Below are 12536 nucleotides of genomic sequence, written 5' to 3'. Positions count from 1 at the left end.
TTCTCTGAAGTAGAGCCAGGCAGTACTTACATTAACTTTTGAACACAATTCATCCTGAACAAGAGAACTCACACTAGATTAAAATCTAAGACCATTAAAATATATTTTAAAGTATTCCTTTAAATCTGGATTAATACAGTTCCTACATATTTCATTTTACTCGTTTTTTGTGCAGTCTGTTTTATTCTTTCTGCAATTTTATAGACCATGTCGTTCTCCATTGCTACAGGTCAACATGCGTAAGAGGTCACTAAGATAGGGATGTCTAGCAGGCAATTAAAATCCAAAGCAATTTATTCCACTATTTCTTTAATTTGTAGCATGCCAGCTATTATGCCGCCACCATTGATCAGCTGACCTTTGAGGTAAACCCACTGGACTAACACAAGAACCAGAAACACAAAGCCACATTAGCACAATGCTGTTGCCAAGCTCAGTAGGCCCCACTGAAGAGGGAGGCTAGTTAGCTCATATGCAATGCTACATGCTACCACCATTAAATGCTATCTGGATGCAAGCTACAAACTCAGCAGTGCTGCATTGTGCCATGTAGGCACTGTCAGCTAAAGCTATAATAAGGCCAGGGCACAGGTTTGAGCACTAATCCGTAACTGTTTTTGTTAAAGTTTGCTAGCAGACACTGATGTACAGGAGATCCCATGAGACTAGGGACTGTCCCCAGTGAACAGCAGGAGTTTGAGCTGTGCAGAGCCACTCTTTGGAGCAGAAGGCAGGCCACAGACAAGCGTGGATGAAGCCACTAGATTCCTCGAAGCTGACTCAAGAGTTTCCAGCTCAGCTTTACAGCTAGTTACTGAACAAATTCGTCCCTAGCAAGATGATATCTAAAGCCCAAGGCAGCTTCTGCTCTGAACACTGTTACAGATTTCTCATGTGCATGGGTTTTTTTGGCTTGCTCAAGGGCATCTGCATCGCCTTACTTCACAAAGTGAACTAATGAATGAATACCAGGCACTGATATTACAGTAATGTCACATCAAAATAAATGTCATTAATACCTACAAATAAGTGAAATCAAGTGCACTCAAGGCAGAGCAGCAAATTATCACACAACTATGCTACACCACATTAGCTATGTACATGTTTCCATATTTTTGTTTCCAAATTTCCATTTCCAAAGATATCAGGTTAGGGCTCTGGGCATTTCCAGTCCATGAAAGTACAGACAAAAGTATAAAATACTTACCTATTGTCAACATTTTAATTATCCTGCTTGACACACTTCCCCGCCCTGCCCGCACGCACACACACACCGCCACTATCAAGTCAGTAGTACTGTCTAGAAGTCTAAAACTAAGCTGGGAGGTATAAGGAAATCAAACTTCATCCCAAAAGTAATTGTTCCTGCTACCAGCAGAAACATTTTACAGAACCTTCCCCACACACACCCCTTCTTTCCCAGCAGCCTTTCAGATGCAGAAAAGAAGCAGATCAGATCACACTAACTTTACCAGATGAAACAGCCTTCTCCTCACATGTAATCATGAGACTGGGAAAACTGGTTTTGTTCACAAGACAAGAAACCCCCCCAAAAAAGAGCATATTCTCAAAGCTGTATATTTCTATTAGAACAGTCCCTCCCTGCTGCAGCCAGGTCTTTGATCATCTAGTGTCTCAGAGAAAAGAGGTGACTGAGACCAGATGACGTATTCCCAAGGGACAGCTATGTCTCAAGGGGCACATTGTAAGCTCTTCTCAACTATCTTCTGGGGAAGAGTCAAACAACTTTTCAGTACAACTATTCAGTGACATAATGACAGCTCAGTTTCACAAGTAGTTCTATTAATATTGCATATGTTAATCTTAATGACATTCCGCACTAATTAGCATGGTTATAAACTGAACAGCAGTGGCACTTCAATAGCATCCTAAGTCTTCAGTTCCAAATTCTAAACACGGGGACAACACAACACATTGCCTTGAAACTCAGCGTGCCAGTACTCAAGTGACTAACCTACCTGAAGTTTCCATATATTTCAAGAGCTTCTGGCATCTCAGCTAAGTATTAAGGGGATAACAAAGAAGGGTTACAGCAACAAGATAACTACTGCTATCAACAGTTTTAAGTCAGAAACTCAGTGTAAACAGAACAGTCACTCAGCACTAACACAAGATTCAAAAAGAAAAACCCACCACCTTTAGAAAGGCTGTTTTTCTACCTGGCAAAATTGCTTTGAACTTCTAACATGGAAAGGTTTTTGTACTACCTTTATCAGCAACAAGAAAATAGTGTAATGCAGAAACCAACCACTATTTGAAGGTATTTTGTACTATACTACACATACAATTACTTCATTTTCAAAAGTACTATTAAACAGTAACATTAAACAACTTTACCTGCAAGCACGTAACACCCACATACTGTCAACAGAGCCAAGAGGTTTTATTGCCACCTGTAAAATGTTACTGAAATTGGGCAGCACTGTTCTACAAGCCCTTTCCTTTCCCCATGTAAAAAAGTGAGTATGAAAGACCACACAATGAGGTATGCTGTCTATACTACCCTTACATAACCTGTTTGTTACAAGCAATAAAGTTCTAATTTGTAGCTAAATTTCAAGTAAGAATTGATTCTAGCCATGTTGTCTGACAATACCTGGAAAAAAAGCTAGTCATTCTGGAGAAAAACAGGATTCAAATTTAAGAAACTGGTCGCAATTCTATGCATTTAACTTCACCTTTACAGAGTTGTGCCAGTTCTTCTGCCACCTCCCTAGAAAAGAAGGGTCCAAAGATCTCTAAGTTATAAGAGGAAAAAGAGGGAGGGAGAGGGAGAAACAGAAACAGAAGATAGGATTCACTTGTTCATACAGTTTCAGCTACAACATTTAAACAGTACTGAAAAAGCAATTTTTTAAATTGTGTTATCTAACAAAAAGTAAGTATCAGTCATGCTTATTCTGAGCATCTTAATGCCATGACAAATAGAAGCTCATTGTTCTGCCAAAAATTTTAGTCCTCCACATCAGAAAAACTGACGGCTGTAAGGCAAACACTACAATCACTTACAATTCCCCCTCATCTGAACTCAACTTTTTCTGTCTAAACAGTCAATGATCTAACAACTCATATTGTTATTACCCTCTGCAGCTTCCATAATGTTCACAACACTACCTTCCAACACATTTCAAATGACCGAAGTGCTACTTTATTTTAGATCTGTCTACCAGCTTTCTATTTCATCAATTATTTCTTCAAGTTTGACCCTTGTTAAGTCTAATCACCTCTTGCTATTACACAACTGAAAGATGAAATGAGGATTTTTATCTACAAATTCCTTCTTTAACTACTCCTTAATTTCCCTCCTTAAATCAGTTTGTGAGGCCTGTCTTATTTAGCCCTAAGTCACTTAATCCCCTGCCTCAAGAACCTGAAGAAACCTGTCACCTAACATTAGACTGCATCATACTTGGGAATATTTGGCAACTACTATAATTTGCTTTTGGGTTTTTTGGGGGTTTTTTTTGTTTGTTTGGGGGTTTTTTGCTTTTAAGCAAATTGCAGGTTTCTAAAAAATAAGGAACAGCACAAGTCTCTCCCTCCACCAGCACTTCAGACATTTTATTTCTGGGCATTCTGTACTTTTACAAGAGGCAATGTTTACCTCACATATGATTATTTTTCATGTGGCCAGCTGTGTACAACTGCTAAGTCGTTCTAAATTAAACTGACTGTTCCCCGCACCCCAATTTGCAGAAGAGATGCATTATATCTCTTAGTTAAAGAGCACATTCACAACATTTGCATTCTTGCCCTTGGCAGGCACAAAGCTGTTGGCAGTTTGAGGTAAGTCATTACACTTAAGATGCAAGAGATACTTCAGCAATACAAGAATGGAAAACGTCAGTTCAACTGCTCAGGTATGTAAGCACTGACTTACATACTGAAAAATTGAGATTTAATGATGCCAGCAATCAGCACATAATGACTAACTTCTGTTAAAATAACAGTGATGAGCACCCTTTGCAACATTTAATTACTGCTTATTATCATACCTTTGTTTTACTGGAGATGTGCTTTAAATTACCAACAAATTTGAAAGTCTTTACTGCATCAACACTACATATACAAGTGATTAAATCTGGAATATACACCACACTGTCACATGTTCATACCCAATTCTAATGCTGCTGTTTGGAGACAGAATAACCTCTTGTTCTCAAATGTTATCTGGCATATTAATTAACCTTCAATTTTTTTCTGGCTGAAAAGAGAAGTAAAATAGTACAAGTTTAAATTTTAAAGAAGCCCTGACAGTTTTAACACATGGTAAAAAAAACCACCTATGTAGCTCTGCAGATCTGCTGGCTTTGCCTAAATAGGGACACAATTGTACAATAAGGCACGAATTAACTTACAACTCTCTAATTATTCCATAAAGCAGAAGCATCTGTGGCAGGCAGTGCTCCAGAGTACCACAACCATTCATATCACTGCACAGACCTGCCCTAAAAACCCATAGAACTAAAAATCCTAAAAAGGCCTTTTAAATTTCAAATTAATGGCATGTTTTAAGACTATATTAGCATTTTCCTTTTGTTAATATAAACAAAGGCATCCTAATAAAGATTCTCCTACCATCTCTCTGTATGGCAATGCAATAAACAATACTAGATTTGGGACATCATAGGAATTTCCAGAGTTATGTCAAGTACAAGTCAATGACTACCCTGCAAGATGCTGCTGAACTCAATGGGGGGAAGGTTAAAAAACCCTGACTTTGTCAGCACTGCCTTCTTCAAAGACTGCAAAAGAAGGGCAAAAAGAAGGGAAGGAGCGAAGTAAAAAAAACATCCAAGGAAAGGACAAACTATGTAAATAGCCTTTACACATAAGTATCTCCCTTCTTTTCTCACTTCTTAATGTTTGCTTTAGCAAAAGCTGCGGGAAAGCATCAGGTTTCACTCTATTCCAGTTGCTGTATAATCGATACAAGTGCAGTCTATTGAACTATTTTATTCTGATTCACACAACAAGCTGCTAAACACATTTGCAAAATAGACTCTGAGTGCCAGTATCATGTCATTCATAAAGATAGGTTTATTTTCAAAGCATGAGAAAATTGAACTATAACTTTCTTCTGCACTATTATACAGCCCTTCTGCATGGACTGAAAGCATAAAATCTGACCAGCCCTTCCAATTTGAAAAGAAAATACAGTGGTGGAAGTCTCAACCACCGCCAACAGAGGCCAGGAAGACGCACCAAGATTTATTTGGTGGGGTCTAGTTCTATCTGACTTGACATATGCAATATTCCCAAAATAGTATCAAACGTTGTTAGTTTTTAAAATGTTGTAAATGAAGAGAAAAGGTTCGTCCACAAAAAGAAGAGATCTTTAAATAGTTCAGAGGTAAGAACTGTAACTACTTTTGTGTAATAGTAACGCTCTTAAGCCTGCAGAGTTTGAGTTTCATCATCCATTGTCTCTTTTTTGTTTTTAAAGATGCAGGCAAACTCCTGTTACACTTCAGAAACATGAAACACAAACAAAAGTCTGATTTTCACCAGTTTCTTCAGCAAGAGCAAATTTGTGCTCTGGCCCTGTCAAAATCCAAACATTCAAGATGTAAGCATTTGCTCTTACATAGGCCTCTTGAAGGAAAAAAAATATGCACACATACATACACCTTTCTTGCATGCCCACAAATAAAGGAAATTGGGTTTCCTGCTGCAGGTTTGCAACCTGAGAACCAACAGCAGGAAGCCATGATAAGCTGACACCAGCGGTAGTGCTGCTACCCAAGCAGAAGACATGAAATGGGCTGCATACCAAAGTAAAACTGTTTCCCATTAGTTTAAAAAAAAAAATATCACTACAAGGATGGTCTTGATTTTTAGAAGTAGTTTAAACTATATCTGCATTGGCATTTCAAACAGTAGTGCCCTTTGAGATGGCCCTCCAGCTACCACCAGCCAGCAGCCTGCAGAGACCAGACCCAGGTTAACCCAGGAGTCCAGCCTCCTCCTCCCAGCAGGGCTGACTTCCACATTGCGTCAAACTGCTTAGGGCTTTGTCCTGCCAAGCCTGCGAAGTCTCCAAGGATGGAGATTCACTAGTGACTCTGGGGTGGTCTGTTCAATGTTCAGCCACCCTCATAATGATTTATTTCAATTTTTGTAGTCATCTTGCTGTGCATAAACTGGACTTCTCCTCGAGGAAACCAACCTAAAAATCTGTCCCCAGAAGCTCACCAAATGTGGCCCAACCCTTAATGGTCATGACAGTACAAACTGATGAACCACACCTGTGTTGGGGCCATCCAACTTCAGAGATCAGACTAGGTTCTGTCTTAAGTAAAATTACTAAAATACTAAGTATTGATCTGGGAGACTCACCACCCGCACCTTCAGCCAGAGATCTACTTCTGCTCTGCCAAATTACCTGCTACTGTAAGACTGAGTGACAAAGCCACACACAAAAACAGCAATTTGGAAATCAGATGAAGGAGCACTCTTTGACCAAAAAGGAGAAAAAAAGCTATAAACCAGAGAATTACAATCTCACTTGCAAAACACCAATCGTCAAGAATCTGCACCAAATACTTCATATGACAGTATGAAGCACAGCTATGATTTTGAGTATGAGGTATGCTTATTATAAGGTCAAAAAATCCACACAATATGAAAATAAAATTCAGCCATTTCAAAAAGTCCCAAAAGCAATGTAAAAATGTTCTTGGGGCTAGGCGACTTTTGGTCACATTGAAAAATGTATGTCTTTAACAAATATTTGTTAACTCTTTAGAAAAGCTGTCTATTACCACCAACAAGGAAACCCAAGATATCCATCAGAGCTGCTGACATGAACTGGCATACAGAAAGTTCTGCTACTACAGCAGTTGTTTTACAGATATTATCTGCCACTAATAAAAAAAGTTCTGTATTAATCCTACTTCACATCACATCAACATACAATAAGCTTGCCATTTGAATTCAAAGGTCAAAAAATTTATTTTACAACACCATCAGCGAAATCCACTGTGACTCAAGAAATTCAGAGAACAGAGCCATGCTACAAAAGCAGCCCTTGGCACCTCCTGGAACCCCATGATCCACCACAGAGACAGGCAGCAAGGCATGCTACAGAGTGAAGGAAGATGCTTGGCAATTTCCCCCACCTGGAAAAGAAAGTATTAATAGTCACAAAATACTACCAGTCAAGTATATTAAACATAACTAAGTCTCCCAAGGAGACTTAACAGACATCTTTTCTCCAGGTTATGCTCAACTTCTGACCTGTGCTTTCTAGCACCCCGAAATAAGAGCCTGTCTTCTGCTGATTTGGGCTAGTTTAGGTTTAGCTGTAACACCATCAATTAGGAAAAAGAAGATATATTTCAAGGTTAGCTTGAAATGTTTTCACTAAGCTAAAAGTCCATGTTAATGCACAAGTTCAACATCAGCATGTTTCTCTCATAGTTGCAGCAAAAACCAGTCTCTCCAAGGTCTAAATGAGTAATTTGAGGTTAAAAAAAAATTACCTCAAAAGGTAAACAAACAACAAAAATTGAAACTGAAAAAAACACCAAAAATAAAAACTGAAGGTAAACCATAAGGAATCACGATGAACAACCCAACTTAAACTATATGCCAGTAGTTTATTTAAATTTTTAGAATTTATCAAATAAAACTTGGTCTTCAAAAAGCATTCTACTAATCTTTAGTAATATCCACCTGAAGAAAGCATTCCTCCCTTCCTACAGAGCCTGAGACTGAAGGCAAAAGACTCTTCCTTCTGTGTCATCTTTTTAAATAACCCACATTCAGAAAAGTTCTATACAGTCTTACATTTTTCAGGAACTTGATCTCCCTCTTCAAAACAGACATCTATCCACTGTGCATGGAACAAAAGCTACTACTATTGCAGCATCTGACATGAGATTAAGTAGTATGAGAAGATGAAGCCACAATTATTTTTCATCGCACTAATCAAACAGGGGTTTGCAAGAGAGGATCCACTTACAGACTCAGACCTTTGAAACAACACAGGAATACTCAGTTAGCAATCATACAATTTTCTAGCTATCAAGATTATGGAAAGTGTTATGTCGCCACATTCAAATGAAATGCTCTTTAAAACATCCTGCCATAAAGAAAACAAAGACTTGTAAATGCTTATTCTCACTTAACACTTAACATAAAAGACATGTGGCAGAATCTAAATCAAACAACCCACCCAGCAAACTGGTGCCACAGAATTAAAAAATAAAAGACTGAGACAATGACATAATTCAGCTTTACATATGCAAAGACAGACATCTAAAACCATTTTATCTGCTGATTCATGTTCAAAAACAGTTAAATAACCAAGTAATTCTACGTCTCTGCAACTCCTCAAGGGTTTTCCAAAGTTCAGAGTGCAAAACTACTATCAAAGTTAACATGGAAACTGCTACAGCAACTGTGTTAGCCTTGCCCTGCCAGCTGGGTAAGGATTAGAAATCAGAATTACTCAAAAGCACATTATTGTCACTCAGCCTCACCAATGGCCATATTCTGTAGGTTTACAACTCTGCCTTCAGTTAACCATTGCTGGTAAGGTTCCAATCCCAGAAAACATTGATTGCCTTTCATTAAATAGAGAATATCTCAACTCTGACAGACCCATAAAACCCTACTTTATAAGCCTCCAGCTTGAGAGTCCTCATTCAAATGTTAAACTGAACTCAGTGAAATAAAAAGCTTAGACTACTTAAAAGTTGCTGTTTAGAGGGATATAATTGAAAGCAAGTCACTGAAGTCACATCCCCTGGAAAAATAAAACACAGAACAATATAACATTTTTTCCCCGCCTGGTTCACAGCAAGATACTTAACATACAATTAATTTTACATGCCAAATCAACAAAAGTCTAACCTAGCAGATTTTAGAAGATACACATTTCCACTGACAAAAAAAATAAGTAACTGCACTTACTATTGCTATATTTGTCATAGCTTACTAACAAGAAGTTTTTATTTTAATTTTAACTTTAAGAAATTGGGTGTCAGAATAAATGAATAAAATAAAAATTTAAAAAATGGATAAGGAAGTAAAGCAATGATATAAAAAGATATTAACAGATAATTAAATCATGTCTTATTGACTTTTCAAATATTTTAAGGAGCTGCTGAAGAATAAAAGGAATCTGCCTGAAACTAAGAAAGCCAAGGAAACAACAGACCAAAATTGTTTGCCAACTAGCCAACACACAGAGTCAATGAAATAAATCTAAACCTCTGAAAATGTCCACATTAGGGAAACCAACTTGTGTGACTGAAATTTTGATGAAGGCAGCAGCTCTGCTTCTTTACCCCAGTAGGGTATCCAGGATTTCTAACCAGTAGCAGCAAGAACTCAATAGCTTGCAGAAACCCCCTCACTGAAGGGATTAAACTGCTGATATGGAGAAAACTGTTCCTTTTTTTTTTCCCCTACAATAGACATGCTATAGGACAAAACAGGCAGAGGAACAGCAAAGAAATTCAGTTAAGCCTCAACCCCTTCTCTTACTAGCTCACCTATCATTTTCCCAACGTTATTTCCAAAATGATGCTATTTAACTGGAAGAACGTGACATTACTAAAATTCAAAATAACTAGTAGGAGTATTTTATGTTCCTACAACAAAGTTTTGTTCTCCTATCTTAGAAATAAAAAAAAAAATCTGTTCATAGCAGCAGAATTAATAATTCTGAAACAGGCATTTCAAAGTATTAATTTGAGACATTTACAAAACCAAGAGGACAGAAATAGCTATGTATGAACAAAACGATCGAAGCAGCAGCAGAATGCTTATAAGCATAATGAAAAAAAAATCTCCTTGAAAACCTAGGGGTTTTCAATCAATCAACCAATCATATATTTCATTATAGCAAAAATAATTATGAACGTCACGTCCCTATATCAAGTTTTTACTCCCAACTTTCACATTTCTGTGTCAGTGCCTACCTCTACACCTGCTAGCCTTTTAAATCAAGCAACTTTCTGCAGCCCTACAGTAGTTGGAGTTGACATCCCATTTTGCTTCTGACTTTATGATCTAGGAGGTTCTACGAACCACAACTGAAAGTATGCCTATCCCAAGTAGCAATGTTAAACCTAAGCATTTTATTAGCATCAGTAATACCTTCTTAATATGCTGTTGAGCAACTGAGTGCACATCCTTTAATCAACCAGCCATAAATAGTTAAAAAAGGGGGTGGAGGGGGGGAATCTTCTGTCCCTACTTATCCATCAATAAAGAGGAGACATAGTATTTACATAAAGCGTTCAACCATGAAACGTTTCTTTGTAGCTTTACCTAAATAGAACACATGTGTTTTTTTAACTGAGGAAAAAACAAATCTGAAGTTCCCACACTGTTTCTGAATTAATAACTGGTATGGCATCTGATGGCCTAAGGCATAAAAGCCTTGACAGTGAAGCACAACCCACAGATCTCTCTACGATTACAACTGCCACAAACTTCTGACTTAGTACTTTCACCTGTATCTCCCACCACTTCAGCTGAAGTGGAACGGAGGCCAGCCCAGCAATGCCTTCCAAATAAATAACCACCAAAATTTCCACCAGAGAAAATGCAGATGCTTATTATGCAGTTAGTACTTGCAGTGACAACAGGCAAAAAGTGGGGCAGAAAGACTTTCTCTTTTACAAAACTGGCTTATGCCGTAAATTAAGGGAAGCTAATGCATAATTCCCATAGGTAGCAAGCAAAAAAAAACCCGCTCAAAACTCCATTATGAAAGGACTGCTTTCTAAAGAAAACACCAATCTTGGTTCATCCATACAGATCTGGAACCTAATGAAACTTGACACCTTTACTCTGAAAACAAATTTGCATTGTATTATCAACTATGGCTCTGTGCTCACGGATACACTTCATTCCAGCAGCACGCAGTAACGGGTTTGTTAAAGCAGCATCACTAAGATCTTTTTTTTAAGAGCGATTTTGCAGGAAAATTTTTTAAAGCAATTTTGTAAGCAGTTATAAAAACAAAAAAAAAAGACCCTGTACTCTCCTTTGGGTAAAAACATGCCTCCTCCATCTAGAGCATACAGATGTTGTGGCCAAGGTTATACAAGGAGATTTTCATTAAGTTGAGCAATTCCCATTTTGTATCACTGCTTTACCAGGCACAAATGGGTGAATTCCTCATTGAACCAACTGAAGCTGCATCACAGTTATTCAGTGCAAACAGTACAGTTATTTTTAAATATAAGCACGAGCACATTAACATGAAGATTTCGTGCAATATAAAATGGGGGAAGAGCAAACAAACTCAGCTTAGGAAGGTCATCCCCTTCTCATCTACCTTTCCTTGCTTCTCCATCTCCTCCTCCCTCCCCATAAGATCCAGCTTAAGGCATTCCCTGTTTTTTCCACTTTTCCAAGATCCCAGTGAAGAAACCAACCATCCGCAAATATTCTGCTCCTCCACCCCCTCTCACGAGCCGGGCATTCAGAACATCCCCACCGGCGCTGCCTCCAAATTACTTAACTGTTACCATCGCTGTGGTCTCAGCGCCGGCTCAGAACACAACCAGCGCGACTACACCCTCGCTGACTATAAAAAGTCAAGAAAGAAAAAAAAAAAAAAAAGCTTAAGTGCAACTTACAGCGCCCAACAAGAAACAAGTTGTTTATTGAGCCTTGAAGGCGAGCAGCGCGCCGCTCCCGGGCCCGCGGGGAGCGCGCCCCCCGCCGCACGGCGCCCTCCGCCTCCGCAGGGACGGGCAGCGCGGGGAGCCGCCACCGCCGCCGAGCGGCACTGCGCCCGCGGAGCGGGCCGCGCCGCCGCCACTCACCGCCGCCTCCGTCCGCCCTCCCGCCGGGCGCCGGCCGCGCCGCTCCCGCTCGGAGCTGCCTTTCCTGAGGAGAAAGAGATACAAATCCGGAGAATAGCACCCGGCTCGGCTTGCTCCGGGGGCGCCCGTGCCCGACCCGCCCCGGGACTGCCGGCCGGGCGGGAGACCACCCCGGGCTGCGGCTCGGCGGACTCCCGCCGCCCCGGGGGCGCACGGAGCGGACGTCCCCCGCCCGGCGGAGGAGTGCGGCTGCGGCGGCGGAGGGGCTCTGCGGGCCACTTTCGCCCGGGCCCCCAGCCTCGCCTCTGCCGACCCCGGCGCGGCGGCGGCGGCTGCCGGGCAGGGGGCCGCGCAGCCCCGGGGCTGGGGGCCGCTCTCCTCACGCACACCCACCCACGCCCCCTCGGTCAGCGGCGCGGCAGCTCCCCGCGTCTGGCTCCGCGGCAGGAAGGAGGGGGACGGCCCGCAGCCCGCCCCGGCACTCCCGCTCGCAACTCACCCAACAAAGTTGCCGCGGCGGCTGCCGGCGGCTCCGCTCGCCTCAGCTGGGCTGGGCTCTGCGCGGCGCTCCCCGCCCGCGCCCGGGATGAGCTCACCCCGCCGCCCGCTCCGCTCCGCCCGCCGCCGCCGCCGCAGCTCTCGCGAGAGGGGCTGCCCCACCGCCCGCGCTCCCGCGGCAAGGGGCGGGGGCGAGCGGCCCAGCGCGCGTTCCTATAGCAACGG

General features: G+C 41.2%; 1 protein-coding gene across 12 annotated transcripts in view; it reads right to left on the bottom strand.

Annotated features, from left to right (window-relative positions):
* Nucleotides 1-12423, bottom strand: part of SIPA1L1 (signal induced proliferation associated 1 like 1) — a 221412-nt gene extending 208989 nt beyond the window's left edge. For 7 of the 12 annotated variants that reach the window (XM_055798044.1, XM_055798039.1, XM_055798124.1 and 4 more), the window contains exons 1-2: nucleotides 12313-12423; nucleotides 11625-11877 (exon numbers count right to left, since the gene is read on the bottom strand). The gene's annotated coding sequence lies outside the window, so the exon portion shown is untranslated. The remainder of the gene's footprint in view (nucleotides 1-11624; nucleotides 11878-12312) is intronic. The other 5 variants (XM_055798047.1, XM_055798081.1, XM_055798065.1 and 2 more) reach the window with 2 other exon arrangements.
* Between the last annotated feature and the right edge of the window lie 113 nt (nucleotides 12424-12536).

This window comes from Falco peregrinus, chromosome 1 (assembly GCF_023634155.1).
Source record: "Falco peregrinus isolate bFalPer1 chromosome 1, bFalPer1.pri, whole genome shotgun sequence".
NCBI lineage: Eukaryota > Metazoa > Chordata > Aves > Falconiformes > Falconidae > Falco > Falco peregrinus.
Note: the sequence above shows the minus strand (reverse complement) of the source record. Positions and strands in the feature narration are given on the sequence as shown.